Source organism: Actinia tenebrosa, unplaced genomic scaffold, assembly GCF_029948245.1.
Source record: "Actinia tenebrosa isolate PJP-AT-01 unplaced genomic scaffold, QUT_ActTen_1.0 PGA_scaffold16__25_contigs__length_10494907, whole genome shotgun sequence".
Classification (NCBI taxonomy): domain Eukaryota; kingdom Metazoa; phylum Cnidaria; class Anthozoa; order Actiniaria; family Actiniidae; genus Actinia; species Actinia tenebrosa.
Genome location: NW_028292576.1, coordinates 5,240,211 through 5,264,039, shown reverse-complemented (window position 1 = coordinate 5,264,039; position 23,829 = coordinate 5,240,211). Strand labels below are relative to the sequence as shown.

Here is a 23,829-nt window from a genome sequence, read left to right as displayed (position 1 = left end):
TATTTTGTAGAGGAGGAAGAAAGGTATTGTATGACTGGTTTACCACAGTAAATAAAAATTGAAGCAATTGATCAGATGCTTATTTCTTTAACATGACAAGGTTATCCCTAAGAACTGATCTTTGATCTTAATCAAAGCATGAATAATTAACCAAAATAATCTATCTCCTATGAAGTGGAAAATTTTTAGAAATCCTAACTTATTAGAAGTCATCACCATCTGCACACAACAACAACATCTTTCTGTACCTATTCTATTTGGCAATTAGTCCTCCAGCTCGAATTGGCTATTGACTCTTAGGCAATGATGACAAATGTTATACAAATTAGCCAATCAAAAGTAGGAATCTGAGCAATAGAATTGCTACAAATCGGACAAATATCCATGGGTTTAAAAGGCTGAGAAGACTGCCGGCACCTTTGTTGTCGAATCTAACCGTGTCAGCCTGATTATAACTTTGTCTGGAAAAAACAAACTGTAATCATAAAGACTATGTTTTATATGGTTTCTAATGTAATTTGCTTTCCTGTCGTATTTGAAGTCGTACATTACTATTTTTCTATATCTTTGGTGACACAAACCACTAATTTGCCAAGAAAATATATTACAAGCTCTTCTTCATCATTTAGTTTTACCAACCGCAACAACGGAAGAATATCTAAATTTAAAATTAGCCGCTAATCTATTGTCTAAATACTCAAACACTATTGGATAATTTGTAGAAAATTTGTTGTGGCTTTGGTTGGAGAAGTTGCACTGTAAATATACATAATTTCAATTCAATTTAATCTTTTGTCAGATTTGAGTTATAGCCCAGTAGTAGCTCATCCAATCAGAACACAGTATTGCTGATATGGATTACACTTAGACACTTTTAGTCTCACTTAATTTCCTACCATTAATCATAGCCCCCTAGACTACCAATGCAAATATCCTTCTAGTCATAGGCTCCACTGATTGTTAGCTCACCTCTAGTATTTTGTTTTTATTTTGTTGATTAATATAAAAGATGACTGGGAAGCATAAGGTAATAAGAATAGATAAAAAACTCTCTTTGTCCACTTTTTTCCAGTCAATCCCCCCCCCCCCCCCTTAAAATAATCCCTCTCAGTTTTAGCCCATCAAAAATTCCATAGGATTGAGTAAATTAAGACCCCTGCAACCAGTATTCTACCATTCACTGGCTGCACCACAACCCATTGCTATCTGACTTCATTATATTCTTACACTTTAGTCTTAAACCTCTCTGTATGTTCCATTCACTGCCACAACCGATGGTTTTCTTAAGGCCTATTTACACGGCACGATTTGCCGCGCTCGACTTGACATATACGGCAAAATCAGCTCAAAATCGGGTCATGTAAATGGTCCTACGACAGACGTAAGCGACCTTGTCGTACCATTTTAAATTGTGGCTTAAAACCCTACGACATGCCGTAGGAAAATGACGTAAATATGATGATTTTGACCGACATTGGGACTGAAACTAGTTGATTCCAAAACAAAAATGGCGGATTTCCATGAAAACGTCTTTACCAGTAATTAAACACGAAGTGTAAAAATTCTGAATGATCCCATCAAATAACAAGGTAGACATGATTATTTACTGCACTTCTCAACTGTGTATGGTGGCATTTTACAAGAAACATTTGCTGTAATGACGAGTAAACTGCTTGCGTTTTTTCGTGCCGCGAGCGACAAGTTGTGCTCGTGTAAATGGTACCAAAATTTGCCGTATAACGTCAAGTTGCGCACGGCAAATCGTGCTGTGTAAATAGGCCTTTACTGTCTCAGTATTCACATAACCAATCAAACAGTGCTTATATTCATGGCCACAGGCTAATATACTTTGAATGAAAATAATTGTTCAATAGAAAAAATAACTATTAAGTTCAGTGTCAAAAAATAAGAACTCTCCTGTTCAAGTTGTCTTAACATGTACATAATTAAGCATGGCAGGTTTCATCCAAGTGCTATTTTCAAGTGTAATGCTTCCATACACAACACTAAACTGTGAGTATTATGTAAGCAATGAAATGATATTCAGAGAAAGCATGCATGTTCAGATCCAAAATGTTTCAGTTTTGATGAGCAGCACTCACTCATGAAACCCCTACTGCAGATAGTAATGTTTTGCTTAAGAATATCTGCTATTTTCATTAGCAAGAGTAATACATTAACACACCAGCAGATATGTTTATCAGAAAGACGGAGGGAGAAGAGGAAGGCAATCATAATCATCTCCATATGTTGTTCCTCACCTTAAATGAATAGAAAAAATTCAAATTTAGGAAAATCATTAATTATAGATTAATTAATAGAGTGCAAACAATATAACCGTGAAACTTTAGTAATACTCAATAGCACAATTTCATGCAAATTCCATTGTTTTCTATTGTTTAATCAGCGCTATTTTGTACTATTTAGTAATTTAGTGTTTCACGGATTAATTGTTTGCACTCTAGAGAGACTGATTCCATAATTCAGTCTAGGTTGAATTTTTCTGCTAATGAGTACTGTTGGAATTTATTCCCAACAAAAATTTCTGAAATTGTCATATAATAATAATGGGAATAGAATGAGAATTTATTCCAATAGAAAAACAATTATTTAATTGTAATTAAAGAATGTATACCTTGAACAATACTAATGTGTGGAAATCCCACAGAATAATAATATTTTCTTTCAAGGTAAATTCCCTGGTTTTGCAGTGCACATTTGTTTGCTCATGCTTCTTAAAGGATGGAACTTGCAAAATTCGGTGATTTTTGAGTAGAGAAATTACGATTTTTATCTCACTACCCCCACTCTCCACTTGGAAAAGTGTCAGTCTTCGACTGTTTTGAGTTGGTTTTATCAAGATTGATCAAAAACGAGAATGGTGACCCCATATTTGAATTGTGATAAATGCAATGCTTGTCCTTATGTGACAAAATATCAAGGGAAGTTTATTGGATAGATTTTGTAATATATTGACGGGTATAGCTGAATTTTTGCACATTTCTAGATGCCACACACATTTCACACTAATAGTTCAAGAATCATGGTCATCCAATGACTTTTGAAGGATTTAATAGTATAGATTATTTAGTAAACTTTGAGTTTTAAGGTGGCTCGACCCCCTCACGCTTGACCGCTTCCTTCCACTTTTGGAACGCTAGTGCATATACGTCTTTTATCCTATTGCAAATCTTTTTTGCACATAAGTCACATAAAGATTGAATTAATGTTTGATGCAGTTTTTTATGAGATCGGACGTCATAACACGTGATTATGATGAAATATTTGATTTCGTTTAGAAAATAATTTTAGCCTTGCAGAGCGTTCAACACTAAAATACTTCGTACCACATAATTATATACTGGATGCCTCCATTTGTGGGGATTTTTGAAAAAGTCTATCTAGCTAATAATGAGATATTTGAGATTATTTAAATATAGTGCATAATCTACTTCAAAACTAAACAATGGATTTCATACGGCCGAAATTAATATTTCAGAGCTACATATTCACAAAAGTTATTGCTCATTTAGTTTTACTCTGTATCTAGTTTTAAAAGGAACATTTTGAAGGTAATCGACTTATGCGATTTTGTGAAAACGTATAGAGCAGAAGACGGGGTAAACATTTGATGCGCACTTTTCATTGCAGTTTTCTAGTCAATCTTACTAGATCTTCCATTATTCTAAAATTCGCTGATCATTTCTCGAGTATGGTTCTTTATCTAAACTCAAAAGCCTTGCTCGCTTCTTTCTTGAAGTTTTAATTTGAGGCATGTTCGCCGATTCTATTCACTCACACTGACAAAGTACATCATGACAAACGTCCCACGTTTGAATTTAAAAAAAACTGTTTATTACCAAACTTCGGGGGTAAATCGGAAAGCAGCCAAGCGAGATGAGACCTTGCATGGTGCGAAAGAATTTGGTGTTATGATCATTAGCAAACAACAGAATTCCCAGAGCATCAAATCGTTGAGAAACGATCAATGTTTTCTGTATTTCTCGTTCGCTTTAAATGAGTTCAATAGTCTTGCAATTTTGTGTAATATTAGTTTAAGTTCTAATTTGTATCCTGACGTAGTTTTGAGAGAAATGATCAGCGAATTTTAGAATAATGGAAGATCTAGTAGGATTGACTAGAACACTGCGATGAAAAGTGCGCATCAAATGTTTACCTCGTCCTCTGCACTATAAGTTTTCACAAAATCGCATAAGTCGATTACCTTCAAAATGTTCCTTTTAAAACTAGATACAGAGTAAAACTAAATGAGCAATAACTTTTGTGAATATGTAGCTCTGAAATATTAATTTCGGCCGTATGAAATCCATTGTTTAAATTTGAAGTAGATTATGCACTATATTTAAATAATCTCAAATTTCTCATAATTAGCTAGATAGACTTTTTCAAAAATCCCTACAAATGTAGGCATCTAGCATATAATTATATGGTACGAAGCATTTTAGTGTTGAACGCTCCTGCAAGGTTAAAATTATTTTCTAAACGAAATCAAATATTTCATCATAATCACGTGTTATGACGTCCGATCTCATAAAAAACTGCATCAAACATTAGTTCAATCTTTATGTGACTTATGTGCAAAAAAGATTTGAAATCGGATAAAAGACGCTTATGCACTAGCGTTCCAAAAGTGGAAGGTAGCGGTCAAGCGTGAGGGGGTCCAGCCACCTTAAATAAACCGACGAACAGTCCAGTGCAGCAAACAATCGCTATTTCAACGAAAAAACCCCAGCAAATATCAGGGGTAAAAGCCTTCAGAGAACCAATAGCATTCAATTCAACATTTCAATAGTTCCTTTAAGGTTTTGAAAGTTTCTTACCGTCTATAAATGAAGAATTTTCGTCTCTCCATAACCTTCATCACACGATTACAAAGATGTATGACGACCGAAGGGGCTGATGGGACATATATATTGCTCCAGGCTTGGTACTTCATGTATGGAGACACAAGAGGTCCAGTGTCTTTCCGTATAGTCTATGCTGATCTAAAACACGCATATTTCAGTCAAAACCGGTAATTGCCCATGGTCGACATGGGGAATAAATCTACCTACCGATCATTGGTCGTTTCTCACCATGACACAGGGAGACCAACAGACTAGTTAGTAGTATAGGGGTTGGGGGTCCCAACTCACGCACCACCCCGAAATAACCCGTCTTAAAAGCATACGCCCCGGTTTCATTCGAGTTTTGAGAGCAACGTGGCCCGGGGTTATTCCACCAAGAGATTACGGGATCTTCCCGCCATCCACGACCCACTTGAGACCGTGAATACGGCCACCAACGAATACCATTAAATATGCTAACATATATTATGAAGTGCGAAATTCAAAGCAAGGCCGGCGGGGGTTACCCGCGCCCGTATTACTAAAAAGTCAAAATATTTATTTTATATATGCATGAATGTAAAGAGTTTGTTTATAACTTTTGTGTAAAGTGCTTGAAACCCAAGTTTGTACCTACTAAGCCAAATAAGTATATTTGTTGTGGTAAGAAAATGCAAATAGAAGACGACACGTCAGCACAGTGTTACGAGTGTGGTAAGAATATTCGCAATGCCGTACCAAATGCTACCAGAGAGCAGTATTACGCCAATGGAGGTCGTAAGAAGACCCCATACAAAAGAATAAAATACTTTAGGGACTGGATGAGTCATATCCAAGGTTGTCGACCGGTATATTTAAATAACGAAGTAAAGAAGAAAATCATAGACCACTTAGAAGAGCCAACCCCACAAAGTCAACGGAAAACGCTGAAAAAATTAAAACTAGGGAAATATTACAAAGCTATTCCCTATCTTTTGTCTGAAATTACCGGTAAGTCTATTCCCGAGGTTTCTGATATGAGCAGAGCCGAGTGGATGTTTTGTCGGCTGGATAAGGATATTCCTTATTACCCTGACGTAATCTACGAAATATTTCACGAAATCGACCCCAACCACCCCCTCTTGGGATGGATTCCCAGGCGATGACATCACATAGCAACGCCAACATTCCTCTTCCTCATAGCAACCAGCACTTTCGCTTTTAAATTTGAAAAGTACACGAGGGGAAATGGAATGTAAGGAATTAATTTGCATATGAACCAGACAGCCGGCGTTCGATATGTAAATAGAATCCTGTCTCGCTTTTTTCAAAGCAGATGTTTACTGAGCAAGCTTTCTTTGAAGCTCTTCTTTTGCCTCCTGGTAGATCTTTTTGCGAGATTCCTCGGAAAGATCTTTTACGACTGTTCTTTTATTCCTTATGTCCGACTTTAATTTCTCGTATTTGTCTTCTTCGGTCAGGATAAGCGAGAATTCTACGTCGTTTATCTTTCTGTCACGCAAAGCCTTTGAGACAAGATCGGTAATTGTATTTACTTTAGCCCTTGACAGAGCTATTGTTGTGTCATGCTTGGATATTTTGCTTGACAACTGTTTCATAATGCCCGTAGCAACAGCCGAAATAATACCACAGGCTGCCCCAACGCCGGCCAAAGGAATCCCAACAATTATTCCCGGTCCAGTAAGCGAAGTAGCAACGCCAGAGCCCGTTAACACAACAGATATGGATCCTGAAGTTATCGCAATCTTATGTAGCGTACTCCGGGCTCTGACGTATTTCTTCCTAACTTTTTCATAGTGCTTTGTTTGCCCTTCCAAGTAAGCCAGGATTAAACTTGCTTTATTCAGACGAAAGTTTTCAGCGTTTAATTCGTTAGGTGTAGTATAGGGAAGATCTGGGTACATCTTAGGTGCTGATGGTATAACATCCATTATATATACTAATGTACGACGCTTTTGGGAATGATATTGAGGAGCAGCCACATCATGACAACAGGGATTACTGGAACTGGAGAGCATTTAGGAAGATGTTTCCGCATGCAGACCCTAGTAAGTTCGAAAGAAGGCCAGATGGGATTTACTTCAACGGCGAAAGAATGTACGGTAATGCGGACTTGGAGCCAAAGGCGACCGTCAAGCCACCAAAACCCGTGCATAAAGAAAGGCAACCTAATTTCCCGGAGAATTTATTGATAACCAAGGAAGATTACCCATTTTACGATGCTGAAGGTGGCGTGAACAACTTTGATAAGATAGTGACGCATTTGAAGATTCCAGTGGGTAAGCAAACCTTTGACGTAGTAATAAGGGATATCTTTAAGGATTTTAACCTTACGCACACTTCAGGAAAAGAAGCCCACGAATGGTTAAAGGGGCCTAACTTTAAGTACTGGCCGCAGCAGTTAAACTTTGCCGTCTGGGCGGCTACGAAGGGCTGTGGGGTTGCCACGGATATGTTTGACATTGCCTTCCTAAGGTTCCACGTTGCCTTTACTATGCGGCGCATATTGAAGGAGCTGCACGTGCCCCTGCCGGGGGAAAAGCCATTTAATAGAATGAATAACCACTACGATTCCGCTGCCCTAGAAAGACTAATGAATGAGTTTAAGCCGCAGCAAAGAGACTTTCGTTATCGGGAGGGCGCCACGCATGGCTTGGGCATTATTTATGCTTGGCATGTTGACGGCGTGCGTCCGGCAGACATGTATCATCAAAAATACCCCGGGGTCCTAAAGTTTTACGACTTGGGTGGTCGCAAGAATGACGTTACGCTGATTGATAGAATTGAGACGATTTACCCCAGTCCTTGGGATCCATTCGTATTATTAAAAGGAAAAGGCCTAAGAAACCTAGCTCGAATTAACCGCAGCATTGAAGCATTCGTCTACTGCACCCTGGGAGCGCAGGTAAATACCCGAAGCCCCATCGTTGGATCCCAAGGTGCTTCGCGGGAAACGCAACAGGAATTCCTAACCCTGTTTGAGTCCGCAATAATAGAAAATGACATATCCAAGTCAGTTCAAAGATATCAATTAGCGGTGCAGCAATCTAAAGTGCGGCTAGATTATGCCTTGTCGCCCGGTTGTTGGTTAATGCCAAGTAATTTGGTTATCAACGCCAATTCCGTTGTGGGTTATAACAACAAACTTCAGCGAGCTACTAAGGATATGAAGTTTGGGGTGAATGACGTGAACTCTGATACTACCAAGGGCATTCCTCACTTCGTAGAGGAGCCAAAAAAGTCACACGAAACGAAGCTACCCGCAGTTAAGAAGCGAAAGAAGGTTTTGCCTACGATACCTGAGGAATATGACCATAACTTATTAAAAGCCGGCTTAGCCACCGCAGGCGTTGGTCTGAGTTATTATATATGGCGATGAACAACCCCTACGTAGCTGGAGTAGATTGTGTTTATACGACTTACACAGGCGAGAAAAAATACACCCAAGCATCTTGGGTCGATGTCACGGGGATGTCCGTAGACTTGAACTACTCGGGAAAGAAGTTGATATTATGCAGCATTTCTTTGGGAGCCGTTAGCAGTGCGAACGTAGGATTTCGTTTTTGCGACGACAATGGAATATTACAGCCCATGCGCGCGAAGACGAGCAACAGAGAGCCTACGCATTTTTCAGTAGAGCCGCCAACGAATAGCTCTGAGAATCTTTCCGTTTGGACTTGTCATATGGTCGCCGACTGCCACGGGAAAGTAAAGCTACAAATGTGCGTAGATGACTCCGGGAGCGTTTGCATAAATAGCATAGAAAATCAAAGGAATACTGTCTATAACCACATGACCATTAGCACTTTGACGGTGGTTAGCCTTTAGGAGGATCTTTGATCCTTTAAATATATGAATCCATACGTGAGGGAAACGCGCTATGCCCACCGCTTAGATGAAGAGGGATATGACAACGGCGCTTGGCATGACGTTGGACTGTGGGTTGAAGTTGGGGGCACTGCATTGGTCATTTGCACTATTAGCATTAATGCAAATACGCATGCGAATGTGGGGTTTAGGCTTATCGATGAGAATAATAAGCCCCTGCTTCCTTATCGAACTTCAACGAACACCAGGAAAGTTACCCATTTTTCGATGGAGCCCTACACTAGGTCCACTGAAGACCTAACGCCAGTGACTTTTCATATGCTAGCCAATTGTAAATATGCTAAGTTGCAAGTCACTTCTGATGACGGCAAGTTTGGAATAAATCGCATAGGTCGCAGGCCCGCTAATGCAACCTGGAGTCATAAGCCCATTTCTACCATGAGTGTGTTGCCGTTGGTTCCAAATTACCAGGGCGGTGCTAATACCGTCTTTCATTATCCTCAAAGCAGGGCACCGCCCGATGAGAAGATTAAGCCTTCATCTTCTTCAGGAGGACCACCCCAATAGCTACGACCAAGATCCAAATGTTATTCCCCACAAACTTTAACAGTTCTCCGCCGGTCCTAAGTGCCAGGCTAAGAACGCTACCAAGCAGCCCAGGCAAGCCGGCTGCCATTTTCTTCCCTAAGTCCGTCAAACCAAAACCCAACTTGCTTACTCCCGCGCCTGTAGCCTTAAGCGCGGATAGGATAATTCCTACTACGCTCGAAATAACGACCGCGAATGCCAGTGGAACGCCATACTTCAAAAGGGCTCTTTTTACCTTTTCCTTGGTGGTAAGCCCCAACTCCTTTTCCAGGTTTGCCTTTTGTGCCTGTAATTCCGCAAGGCGTACCTCGAGGGTTTCTACTTCCTTTTGGGCTGCTTTCCTTTCCTCTTCGGGGCGAGTTTGGTCATTAATTATTTCCTGCTGCCGCTTTAATTGCCCCTCCAGGTCTTCAATGGCTTGATCTCTTTGCCGGATTTGTTCCTCTTTAGTGTTGATTTCGGCAACCAACTGCAGCCGTTCCTCTAAAGAGCCAGCTATGGTGGTACGTAAGTTTTTGGCTTCCTCCTTGCTCATATCCAGGTCTTGCAGGGCAAGTTCGAAGGCCTTTTGGGCTTGGTCTCTTTCGCGTAGGGCATTGTCTCTTTGTTCTCTCATTTCTATCATTCGCTGATTCTTGTCGTCAAGTTCTCTCTTTTGAGCATCAAGAAGCAGTTGGTTCTGTCTCATGTAATCTGCTTCCCTTTCTTCCAACGTTTCTTGCAGCCCCTCGGCGCGTTTTTCTAACGCAACCTTTTCATTCAGGGTTGCCAACCTTTCTAACGCACTTCGGGTAGCTAGTTGGAAACCTCTTAATCTCGCCACGTCACCCCTAATTTCGCCATTTTCGTCGAAAAGGGGTTGTGGCTTCGTCCAGCGGTTTTTGTCAGGAAATCTCAGGTCTTGGACGCTTATGAGGACTCTGCCGCCACGCTTGGTAAGCCTTACGTCGTCGGCCTCGAAGCGGGAATAGCGCTGCCTTAGCTCTTGCGTTGCCCACTCTACGGTTTCTTGTTCGGGTTCCTCATTTATGTTTTGAAGTTCCAAGTACTCAGGGACGGGGCCGCGGTTCTTTGTTTGCCACATGCGATTCAAGGCTGCCTTGAAGCTTCTCCACCTACTGCCATACTTGCTTGCCAAAGCCATGTCGTAAAACAAAGGCTTTGCCTCCGCGTTTTTAGTCCATTCATCAAATTCTTCATCGTTAATGTCGACTTGACCTTCTTCGGTGGTGGGGTCAAAATCCGTTCCTTCTACTTCCATTATATATGATAAGCTCAAAGTTAAACCCCAACGTATTACCTAAGCAGGTTGGCGGACTGAAAGCGGAACGCACCTTTCACCGGGTTACCTTTACCCCCAGCGGCGCAAAACCAGGAGAAACCTTGTACGTAGGCGTACCCCGTCTAACGGATAACCTAGTCTTAGTACCCGGCACCCTGGCTTTAAGGTTCGACTTAGCGGTGAAGTCTGACCCCACGGATGAAAGGATTATCGTTAACAACGTGGGCCGCAACTTAGTTTCTAAGATGAGAATTGAGTTTGCTGGGGAATCCTTGCTGGATTTAAATAGATATGATTTATACACCACCTATAAGGACCTATGGTTAACGGCCTTTGACCGCGCGCAAAAGATAGAACAGGAAATTGGTAGTGTTATCCTGCGTAAGGTTCGCACACCTACGAAAACGCAACCTACTGACTGCAGTGGGGAAACCGCAGTGGCAGACGCAAAGCGAATAAAGACCGCTTATGGTAGCAAGTATGTCATACCATTAGACTTCGAAGTAATCACAAATCACGGTGTGTATTACCCAAGACAGTTATCCGAGCTACAGTTTGAAGTAACTTTAGCAGATGCTAATAACATCATTGGTGGGCTGACCACTGCACTTACCACAACAACTCCATACTCCATTACCAACTTAGAGCTGCAGTATGAGACGGTATACAGCAAAGAGCTGGCCCGTAGCGCTGGCATGGAATACAGCTCCGGCAAGGCATTCCTTTACGACCACGTAGTGATGTATAAGACGTTCAGCTTCTTGGATAAGACAGATGAGGTTATCAACCAAAGCATTAACCTCCCCCGAAGAAGTCTCACGGGGTTGATGCTGGTGTTTGCCAAACCCTACGAGGCCGGTAAGCGCGACTCCGAGGCCTTTCACAACCCCAACATTACTAACGTCGGCGTGAATATCAACGGAGTCCCAAACAAGGTCTACTCCCAGGGAATAAAGCCCGCAGACGTGTACAGGGAGGCAATGCGCAAGTTTGGCGACCAAATTAGCCCCGAGGAATTCTTTAATGATAAGTACGCGTTATGGATTGACATGCGCACGACGAACGATGAATCTATGCACGGTCAGGGTCTGCGGCTGGTAAACACCCAAGATGGTATCACTTTGGAGATCAAGCGCACCAAAAATGCCTCCGCGAGCGACGGTGACAAAATAAACTGCTACGTCTTTGTCGTGTCTGACGCGCAACTGAGCGTAGAAATGAACCAATTAAAGAGCGTTGCCTATTAAAATATTCCTTATGTATAATATGCTTCGCGTATTCGAAAACAACAACACCAAACTGCAATGCATAGTGCAAGGCAAAACTTTGTACTTTAAGGCGAAGGAAGTGGCTGCCGCGTTGGGATATGAAAAGCCAAGGAATGCGATTAGAGAGCACGTTTCTGAGAAATACCAGAAAAGGTTGGATGAGCCAAAGGGGGCCCTAAAACAGGGCGCCCTTGCTAACGCACAGCCAAATTCCGTGTTTATCTCAGAGCCTGGGTTGTATGAACTGATATTCAGCTCCAAACTACCCAAGGCCGTAGAGTTCCGCGATTGGGTCTTTGAGGAAGTCCTTCCCACATTAAGGAAGACCGGCAAGTACGAGATAGAGCGGCGCTTTGACGGCCCTAACAAGTTGGTATTCAAAATAGAAAACGAATTCGACCTGCATAAAAAGGTGGTGGATTACATTCGCAAGTATTACCCTCAAATGCTCGTAACGCCCGGCCTAGGCGAACTGCAGGACAGCGACGGCAAGCGCATAAAGTGCTGGCAGAAAGGATATCAACGCGGTCAACCTGATCTGCTTATTTTGAACGCCCATAAGCATTACCGTGGATTCTGCATCGAGCTGAAGACTCCGAAAGGCAACGGGGTATTGTCTGAGGATCAACGCCGCCTCTTAGACGGCTACGAGGAAAATGGATTTAAGGTGCTGATAAGCAACGACTACGACGACATCTGCAGGAGCATCACGGAGTATGCGCGAGGAATCCGCCTGCCTTGTAGGTGGTGCTGCAAGCGCTTTAGGAACACAGACACTTTAAAGACGCACTTAAAGATATTTCATAGAATATATGACGTTTGAGGCTGTGAGGCAGATACACTGGCGAGACTTAAAGGAGGGTGTTACCTACGAAATAAAAAATTACGTAGCCTTTGAAGACAGGCTACGGTTGTTATTGGCGCATGAGGGTGTCACGTACAGCCTGTGGGCGCCGGATCGCGTTCGTTACGTCATCGAAGGACAGGAGTTTACGCATCTGAGGTCGTATGGGAAGAAGGATGGTCGCTGGGCGTTTGACGTCGCAAAGTGCATCCTTCCTTCGGTCCTATGCGGGTAAGTGCGTCGTTTAAGTGGGGTTCGTCGACGATGAGGGTCGGCGACTCTTTTTTAACACAGTCAGCAGGGGGTTCACATGTAATACAGTCCATATATTGAAAGGGCTATTAGGAATCCTCCTAAGAAGGCGGCTGCGTAGGCTATCATATATCCATCCCAGAATGTTAAGAATAAGGTTGTTATCTTGTTAAGTAGGGTCGGAAACTATCTCAGAAACCCTTGTGGAATGTTGAGGATAAGGTTAAATATTGGTTAAATGGGTCTGGAAACTATCTCAGAAACCCTTGTGGAATGTTGAGGATAAGGTTAAATATTGGTTAAATGGGTCTGGAAACTATTCCAAGGATGTCCTCATAATGTTTAATGTTTGGTTAATAAACAGTTAAAGATGTGCTCCTCTTCTCTGACACATCCACACTGCTCACACACTCCTCTCCAGTATTCCCTGTTAGTCCACGGGACACCTTCAGCACGATCAAAAGAAGGAAATGCGTGGTTTATTTTCCTATGGTAGTCTATCCTATTCCTTAGGTAATCATCTTTATGTTTGCAGCGACTGATAAGATCACCGCACTGGTAACAATCCACTCCTTCTAGATCGTACTTCTTTGAAAGACATCGGTATGTTTCCTCATGTTTATTCCTATGCGTTTGTAAACGCTGACGACTACTAAGTATCTTATTACAGAAACTACACTGTCTTACTTTACAGCAAACACCCCTTTTAAGATGTTGCTGCATTTCCTTTGAGGTATTGAATTCCTTATTACAGTCCTTACAGGCGATTCTACAAACGCGTCTTTCTTGATGTTGCTGCATCTTTTGAACAGTACTGAATTCCTTACCACAATCCTCACAAACCTTACTAACAGGCTTCTTCGTACAAACACCACGATAAACGTGGTATTGCAGCTTTTGTTTGGTACTAAACACCCTCTTACACACCAAGCAGTCCATATATACTTAACTATATCTTAGCCTCCATTTAACATCCTTTAACCAATATTTAACCTTATCTTCAACATTCTACGAGGGGTTTTGAAATAGTTTCCAGACCCACTTAACAAGATATTAACCTTATTGTCAACATTCTACATGGGATATTTCATAAAGTCCTTAACGGACTCCTTAGCCCACGTTGCCATCGTTACTAACGCACCAAACCGTTCTGCGCGCTTCAGACCGCACATTTCATCGTACAACTCCTGCACGCGCTCTTTAAAGAGATCAATTTCCTCCCTTTGCATTTTAATGGTGTCTCTCTTATCTTTAATGTCGTTAACGATTCTCTGCACTGCTTCCGTAGGCTCCATATATATATCAGAAAACCTTACGGTTTTCACTAGTGGATTTCGTTAGAAATCCTAGTATATTATGAACCCAGATCACATGCCTTGTAACGCTCTGATAGTAGGACCCACCGGCTGCGGAAAGACCCAATTCGTGGTAGAGCAGCTATTAGGACCCTTTAGATACCGCTTCGACTACATAGTGCTGCTCTGCCCCACCTACGTGAATAACCGCACCTGGACGGGCATAGGAGCGAAAGATGACGACTTCTTTGTGGATATTTTGGACCCTAACGAGTTATCTGGACATCTTAAGTTCTGGCACAAACAATTCCCTAAAGATACACAGACACTCCTTATACTGGATGACATTGCCTGTGGGGACGACGTAAAAAGACGCACGTCAGAGCTCGTTAAACTCGCCTTTAGCGGCAGACACGACAATATTAGCGTTTGGTTGCTCTCACAGCAGCTTACCAGCGTCTCTAAGCCTTTTAGGGAAAACATAGGTTCGCTTGTCGTATTGTATACTCCGAGTAAGTCTGACCTGGAAACCATCTTAAGCGACTACGGCGGTGAGATATCCAAGGAACAGTTACACGAATACATGCGGCATTTAAAAACGCACCAACATTCCAAGATGATCTTCTCTTTGAGGTTTCCGTACGAGGTTGGAATCTATGATTCCTAATGTATATGGATATTGAGCAGCTCTTAGATGAAGTCCCCACACAGTTAGATGAAAGTAACCTTAAGGAACAACTTAACATCCTTGTGTCATCTGGGAAGTGCAAAGAAATGATAGGCAAGGAACTTACTCATGAGCAGGTTAATAAGTTGTCGGAAGAGGAGGTTAAGAAGTTCCATAAGAGGTACGAGGCCGCCCTTGCAAGCAAGACCACGGACGCCGTAGCAGACTCCGCCATCCGACTTGCGACTAAATTGCTTGGACTTGCGCTGCCCATAGACGACGTGGAGCAACTGCGGAAGGACATTAGCGAGGACTATGTCATCGCCCAAGAACTTAAGATAACCTGTGGGTGGTTGTCTTTGAAGTGCGGTAAGTTAACGGCAGTTGCCTCTGCGGCTTTGCACGTAGCTCAGCATGTCGACTTGAAGGAACTTGTGGGCACCTTTGGTGCCTCTTGGAAGGACTTTAAGAAGGACAGAGAAGTCGAAAAGGTCTTCCAGGCGGCACTTGCTGAGGTACCTGATCAAGTCGCCTCAAGTACTTAATCAAGTCGTCCTCAGGAATTACTCAGGTCGCCTCAAGTACTTAGTCAAGTCATTCATAAGTACTTACTTAAGTCATTCTCAAGTACTTATCAAGTCCTTCAAGTCCTTAGATATAAATGAGTGAACCAGAGTCGAAGGTAGAGCAGCCCCAAGAGGAGCAAAAGATTACCAAGGCTAAATCTCCAGGCAGAGTCGCTGCCGGTAAGAAGCTCGCGGAGATGAATAAAAAGAACAAGGCAAAAAAGGAGGAAAAGGTGGAGGAAAAAGAAGAGGAATCCCTTATTAATCCTGGGTACGTCATCGGCGCGTTAGGAGTTGCTATAGCAGCAGGCAGCCTCTACTTACAATGGCGGGCTACGAAGCCAAAAGTAGAACCCGTGCATGTACCGCCAACATATCACGCACCCGTGCAGGAGCCCCCTAAGAGTAGGATCCTCGTAATGGAGTGATAACCTTCTCGCTTTGTAATATAATGTCAACCGCGTTATTGAAAACTGTTGAAGAAGCAGCTATCATTACTTCCATCGTTGCGGGTATTGGTTGGGTAGGTAAGAAAGTGCTCAAAGAAGACTTTACTGAAGACCCAAGCAAGAGCTTCGCCAACTTTGCTAAAATGACCGCTGCCGTAGGCGGGGCTATCATGGTAAAGGATTACCTACGTAAGGAAAAGTACCTGCCGACGACGTAAGCTTTGCTTGCGTCTAGTATAAATGGCTACCTTGCTTGCAGGTGGAGTCATTGCAGCTTTAGCATTCACTGGAGCTAATTATGGTGGTCAGTATTTGGATAGATTAGTTAGAGGTGATCGCAGCGGAAATTTGGCCGCCGAGAGGAAAAGGCACGACTTAGCGCTGGAGAAATATCAGCGGGACGTGGCGGCTTGGAATGAAAAGAGGCAAGCTTACAGGGATTGGTTGGATAAGAACTACCAAGACAAAATGCAGGCGGATAAGAACTTCGAAAACACAGACTACGCCTTTAAGCTTTATGCACAGGCGCACCCCGCGGCATCGACGGGGTTGAGAAAGCCTCAGTTTAAGAATTACTATCAGCCTTCTAAGAAACAAAAAGACAATGAGTTGGTCTTCGTAGGAGTTGCAGGTCTGGCAGGAGGCGCGGCTTTGGCGTACTTAGTCTAAGCAGTGGCGCCTTTGGCGCCTAGAATATAATGATCGTCTTTTTGGAAAGCGACAAAAATAACTTTACCACTTATCTGAATCCCCCCATTAAAGCCCATAAGGTTAGGTTGGTTAGTTGTTCTTTGTACAATTCTTGGTATAATTTAGTCAATGGCATGGTCAACGTACTTAATGGGCCCGGCAGTTATCAACTAGTAACGCTACCCGATGGACATTACACGCCAATCACCCTTGCTAAGGAGCTCGCCGGGCGCGGTTATACTCTCACCACGGGATTACCGCACGAAATGACCCTCAAACATAATATGCCAAACTATTCAGTAACTTTTGGAAAGTCTGACCCATTGGGATCTTTATTATGTGCCTCGGCCAAGACAATTACCAACACAGCCATACCTGTGAAATGGAAAGTCGCAGCCTCTTACGAAGTCTATTGCGACTTGGTCAATAGTTACAGCAATGGAGAAAAGTCTTCTCTTATGTCCAAGTTTCTGCCCAAAGGTAATCCATTTGACCCAGTAGAATACACTCCCATTTCTTTGTGCTATGATTTGTCTAATTTGGTAGAAAGCATAAACATCACCATTAAAGTGGACGGAAAGACGGTGGATTTTAACGGACGCAAGATCAATCTTGTTTTGGAATTCATATAATGGGCCGCGTAGAGGACAAACTCAAGAGGATTTACTATGGGCCTGAAGGCTATTGGAAAGGAGCGTCGGCCATCAAGAAACTCGCGACCGCGGCCAGGGTATCAGAAGAAACGGCTAAGAACTGGCTAAGAAAACAAACCCTCTGGCAGGTTTATCTTCCCGTGCCCAAGTACATTCCCAGGCCCAGCTTCACCGTAAATACCCCTAATGAAGTTCATCAGGCGGATTTGCTTTTCTTACCGCACGACAAGGTGAGAAGAAAGACCTATAGGTACGCTTTGACCGTAGTTGATATCGCAAGCAGATACAAGGACGCCGAACCCATAACCAGCAAGGATTCTGGAGAAGTCGCAGAAGCCCTAGGTAGGATTTATAAGCGCGTCTTGAAATGGCCTAAGCTGCTGCAAGTGGATGCGGGGACAGAGTTCATGGGCGTGGTTACTAAGACCCTGAAAGACCACGACACCAAGATTAGGAGAGCTGAAGCTGAGTACCACAGGGGTCAGAGCATTGTTGAAAGATTCAATAAGACCTTGGCCGAGCGTCTCTTTGGGTACCAGTATTGGAAAGAGCTGGAAGATCCCTCCAAACGCAACAGGGAATGGACTCAGAGGCTCCCCCAGGTCGTCGCGGCTTTGAACAACGAGGCGGCCAGGGCTACGGGAATGAAACCCAGGGATGCTATAAAAAAGAAACACGTGGAACACAAGTCCTACGTCAGAAGTTCAAGGGCGGTCTTCCCCCGGGAAAAGAGATTAGGCGATGTCACGGTTCGATATCTCTATGAGCCGGGCGAATTAGGAGGATCCAAAAGAGCTACGGATCCTAATTGGTCTTTGGAAACTTACCAGATTCGAAGTGTAATAGCTAAGAAGGGTCAGCCCATCTTGTATTATCTTCATGATGGTCCCACGCGTGGGTTCGTCAAAGAAGAACTGCTTATCGTGTGATTACCAAACGCGTGCGTGTAAATTCCGTCGTCGCACATCCAGCGCTTGCCGTCGAATGCTGACAACGACACCTTTTCCTGGGTAACGCTGTGTATTTGGTGGCCATATGATCGTAAGGAGTTCATGTTGTGGCGCTGCGTCTTTTGGGTATTCAAGACATCTAAGTAAGATTGGTGCGTAAGTTGCTTCTTAACTACGTACTTTTTTACGCCTTTTGCCTTCTTATCTGCGCCGTCGCTCTTTAAGACGCTGTACATCTTTGGCTTTAACCCAACGTACTCTACAATTGGCCTGCCAAACACCTCATCCTTCATCTTTCCTATGACTTTCTTGTTCTTAGCTGAGTAAAGTGGGTGGTCTTTTGGGTAGCCGGACGTGTCGTATTCGTCAATGTCTTCAAGGCAGTCCGCGTAAACGTCGGGGGTTTCAATCTCCATTATTAGTGAGTCTGTGTCGGTGTACAATAAACGACACTTGTCACCGTACTTTGGTTTTAATTTGTCGTAGTAAAACTCATACATGAGCAGCTTAGACAGCTCTAACACTGTGAAGCCGGTGTAAACGGGCTTGTTAAGGTAAAGGTTTGCCTTTTTCATGTGAATTACATAGAAGTTAGGCATGTCTACGTAGCGTACGAAGCCTGGCTGGGATACATAAGACTCAGCCTCTTCACGCGTATTTACAATCTTAATCGACACCCGCTTGCGGATGTTCTCCATTGTCTTACCAAACACTGAGTTGTTCATAAGCTTAAACAGGTTCTTCTCAAAGTCGTTCTTGGCTGCTGTGCGCTTTTGCGTGTTAAAGTCTATGTAAGGCTGCATCCAGGGCTCTTGACGGAACTTTAATGCGCGGTGGACCTTCGTTACGCGCATTCCGTGGCACACGTAGAATTGTAAGTTGCGGTAGTGAACTACGTACTTCTTTTTGTTCATTAAGTTCATAGTAAGCTTGCGGTATGGTTTGTATGTGGGGCAAAGTTTCTTTTGTAATGGGGAGAGTTGTTCAAAAGGTATCTCAATCGACTCTGGCGCTAATGGGTAATCGTCGTGAAGGTCGTGAAGGTGTTCTGGGTATTCCAAATCCACCTCAAGAATAAAACCTTTGCGGCTGTCGGGTCTTATTTGCATGTAAAACTCCGGTTCGCGTGGCTCAGTCCATTCAAAGTCGCGCACTGGCAAGTGTTGGGACATCGCCCAGCCGTAAAGGTTGTTCGCATCTAGGTAAAATATGTAGGTTGATGGTTTCTCGGGGTCGTGCCCCTCAACTTGTGGGTTATTGGCGCGCGCAAATCGCCTCGATGGCCCACAAACCCCACCGCGAATTCCGTCCTCCATAAATCTGTACATCTCGTAATCTGTTAAGAGGTCTAATTGGGCGTTCGTGCTCTTTAGCAGGGCACTCCAAGATAACCCAGGGGCAGTGTAGAAGTTTGCTGGGTCTAATCCATAGTAAGACATCGCCATCTTCCGAAAGCTTTGAAATACGTCGGCTAATAAGACTACATCCGAGAGTAGGTAGACGCCGTGGTAATCTCCCATGTTTTTGCAGTCGTGCTTCTTCCAAACCTTCTTTGCGTGCTCGTACTCTTCGTCTGATATCCCAGCCTCGTTTAGGGAACTATAGAAGCACTCTTTCGGTGGTAAAGGCTCTTTAAAGCGCTCCCAGGAATCCATGTATTCGTAGGGGTAAACTCCCTTGCGCTCTGCCTCGTAAAGGTCTGAGATTGGTGAATCTTCGTTATACTTAGCTAGGTTCGCTAATGAGTCTGCCATAAATTGTTGGGAATCTAAGAACTTTAATTTACCAATTGTCACAGACATGTACCGCTCCTTGTTATTCGGTATGCACTTAACTTCGTGGCCGTCAACGCCTTGTAAGAGAAGGTGGGAATCGTATCCGCGAAGGTTGTGAAAGAATACTGGAATATCCATGTTTGGGTCAATCTTGTTGCGGCATCTCCAATGCGCTGCGTCTTTGTACACCCCGGTTAGTTCACAGTGGTCTAAGACTTTATCTACGTAGAAGTCTTCCTCGAAGGGCTTTTTACAGTGAATGCAGTGCGTGGTTGGCTTTCCAGCCTTCTCACCCTTGCGTGCGTACTTCCCGCACTTGGGGTGTGCTTCACCAAGGTAGGCGCCGTCGTCTGACCAGCACTTCTTAACTCTCCGTCCGAATTGGAGGAGATTATGCTTGCATACGTGGCACGTCATTGACTTTGCGTACGCGGCCTGCTCGGCCTTGGATAGCTTTGGTTGCTTTGTGGTGCGTAAGCGCTGTCTAATGTCCTCTTCCTCCTCCTTAATGGCTTCTAGAAAGAGTGCGGCTGCATTCTTACCACGGTATATGACTGGGTCGTCTGCCTTGCCGTCGCTGCGCACTACAATGTAACCGTAAGAGCAAATCTCGTGAAGGCCTTTACGCTGCGTATTGCCTGATTCTTGGTATTCGTCTGTAATTATTGCCTCGAAATCTGCGTAAATGACGTAGGGAACTTTGCTTTGTCGCTTGAAATCCTCGTAGAATAAGTCTTTATTTGCTGGCATTTGAATACGCTGTGCAACTTCCTCTACGCCACGGCAGATTTCATCGTGCTTCTTTAAGGCTTTTAAGTCGGGAAAGGGAAGCAGGCAGGATTTGCAGAAGAACTTCTTGCACTTATGCTTGGTATGTCTGTAAAATAATCGACTTAGGTTCTTAACCCAGGAATAGTGACCGCCGTGGTAAAATAGGTGAATGCGCTCTCCGGTGTGCTTTGACAACATTAGTGGAACAATGGTCTCTTCCCGGTCTCCATAAACGTTTATTGCTAGGTCGTTGCGCTCCTCAAAGTCTGGTATATAACTTAACTGCATTGGAAACGAAACGTCAGTCCAATCTAGGTCGTCTGTTGGGTAATTGCTCGTGCGCGCTGTGTTTTTCTCAACTGGGTATAAGGCAGACCTAATTGCCCACTGGAAGCATTTATTGTCGTCATTCTTAACACTTACAATTGCTTTCTTTCGCTCTATCCAGGCTGGTAAAGGTACGTAAGACCCACCTCGAATTGGTACGTACCGCGCCATGCTTATTTTCATCTCCACTATTTCGGTTACTGCCCATCCCGATCCTTCTCTGGTGTAGTTTGAGAGTGTCTCTAACATACCCTCGAGGACGGTCGACAAAATCGGTGCTAGGTTAGTAGACTGTAGTACTACTAATGACTTGGAGCGTAGCCAGACCGTAGTTTCGACGTCATCGCCCTTAATTAGGTCTAGTTCTACCACAATACTTGCCTTCATCGCACCCAATTCCTTAACTCCCTTCGCTAAGATCTTCCTCCTTCTCTCTCTAGTCTTAGACCAAAACTGTCTGAGGTCAACTTCTCCTGCGCCGGGTATGGAAACGGTGTTGAAATTAGATCGTGACTCCATATATAATAGGAAATATCTTATACCTTATATGAGGTCATCGTAGTCGTATGTGCAACTTTGACAATGCCAATACAGTCTCACACGGGTCTCAAACTCCTTTCCACACAAACATTCGTAAGACTTTTTGCATTCTTTCTTTTGCATTGACAAGTGCTTGGTTAGGTCAGCCTTCCTTTTGAATTCCCTCTCACATCGTTCGCACTTCATAATATATGTTAGCATATTTAATGGTATTCGTTGGTGGCCGTATTCACGGCCTCAAATGGGTCGTGGATGGTGGGAAGATCCCGTAATCTCTTGGTGGAATAACCCCGGGCCACGTTGCTCTCAAAACCCGAATGAAACCGGGGCGTATGCTTTTAAGACGGGTTATTTCGGGGTGGTGTGTGAGTTGGGACCCCCAACCCCTATACTACTCTAGTTTTCTAAAAACAAAAACAAAACTAAGGCTATTGACTGGCTTCAATAATTTAGATTGAAAATAAATTCCAAAGCAAGATGGTATGTTAATGTAGGCTCAGATATCAGCCGTTGGGATTTCGCGTACCTGCGATACTCTCCCCCGTTACTGGTGAGAGTATCGGGCCCGCCCGAAACAATGGGGGAGAGTATCGGGGGCGCACAAAATCCCAACGGCTGAAATCTGAACCTAGATGGTATGCACTATAACTATATCTTGAGATCCGTATGAGTGAATTACCCAGAATGGAGGAAATAAACCATATGCGCTCATTGCCAACGTTAAAGGTAATTTAGAATTTTATTCATCAATTGAGAAGGTTTTCTATTAATGATAAACTGAATTGCTCATTATAAGTGCAAAGTCAATATATAGTTATTAACAGGGTTAATAACTATATATTGCCCTTGCATTTATAATGAGGGTTATGACAAAAATAAAGCGTTCATTGTGAATAACAAAGAAAACCTTGTCAATTGATAAATAAATTGGGATATCCTGTTGAAAATACAAAATACAAATACGAATGGCAATAATTAAAGGCATAAATATGACAATCTATTTACTCCAGCTGTCATTGTTGCTGTTATTTAAAATTATTATCAGTATTATTATTACTATTTTATTTCTATTCTTGTGAATATGACACTAGTTATAATAAAATAATTATGAATAATAAATATGAAAGCTTTGGTCCAATTGTATAGCAAGCATACAGGGCACATCTATGCATGCATGGATAATTGATAATGACAATAATAATAATTGATAATAAAATAATAATAATAATAATAATACTAATAATAATGATACTAATAATAATAATGATAAGAGATGAGATGAGATGCCCATGGTCTGAGAATAGAGAAAAGAAAGATGAGGAGAAGAAGGTGAAGTAGTCGGTCCGCTGCGTTGGGAATGGCATGTCGTATCCAGATGTTTAATAAACTGCATGATAATAATAATAAGAAGAAGAACGAAAATAATAATAATAATTATTATTATTAAGCACTTGGCAGAGAAACAATCCTAAAAGAACAGCGGACCCTTAAGTACTTTGTCATCACATGCCTTAGAACACTTCTGTCTTTCGAAATTGTATGAGCAGTTCACACAAGCGTTAGGGGATCTAGAGCACCTTTCCATAAGATTGGCCTAGACGGAATAGACGACTGTCGCGTTAATGTTACGTAGCGGCCATTCACTAGTTTTTTAGCTTTCTAGTTTTTCCTGGGGACATTATATATAGAGACTTTAGTTTTACTTTTGAATAATCATTTTGATTTTCATGTATATATATAATTATTAATAGATATATTTTTATAACATTATTCTTTATATATATATATATATATATATATATATATAGTATTATTAAGGTTTAAATATTATTCTAAATATTATTATTATGATAAAAGTTTTTCCTTGAACCTCGAAATGGCTAATAAGGTTTCAAACATTATTATTATTATTATTACTATTATTATTATTATTACCGCCACCCGGCTAGCTCAGTTGGTAAGAGCATCAGTCTGTTGTCCAGGAAGTCGTGGTTCAAGCCTCGGCCGGACCAACACTCGGGGTCTGAAAATAAGTGAGGAGAAGTTGCTGGCTTTGAAATTACACTGCATATGGAACTAGACCGACAGGGCTCGAGATGAATCACGCTATAGGCGGGAGGGCCCTCACCCTAATTAAACATAGGACGTTTAGAAGCGGACCCCAAGTTTCTCAGTTTGCTTTACTGGTCAAGTGTCCCCATTGAGTACTGCTATAAACGTACTACAAGTTACTAAAC

The 23,829-nt window shown here is 42.7% G+C and overlaps 1 long non-coding RNA gene across 2 annotated transcripts; it reads right to left on the bottom strand.

Moving 5' to 3' along the window:
* Nucleotides 1-1,898: 1,898 nt before the first annotated feature.
* On the bottom strand, nt 1,899-23,650 carry LOC116307885 (uncharacterized). Of its 2 annotated transcripts, none has more exons than XR_016119954.1 (3): nt 23,528-23,650; nt 4,842-5,006; nt 1,899-2,261 (listed from the first exon to the last, which is right to left on the bottom strand). It is a non-coding gene; the product is annotated as an uncharacterized LOC116307885 (long non-coding RNA). The 2 variants fall into 2 exon arrangements; XR_004198453.2 differs by lacking the exon at nt 23,528-23,650 and adding an exon at nt 5,076-5,196.
* Between the last annotated feature and the right edge of the window lie 179 nt (nt 23,651-23,829).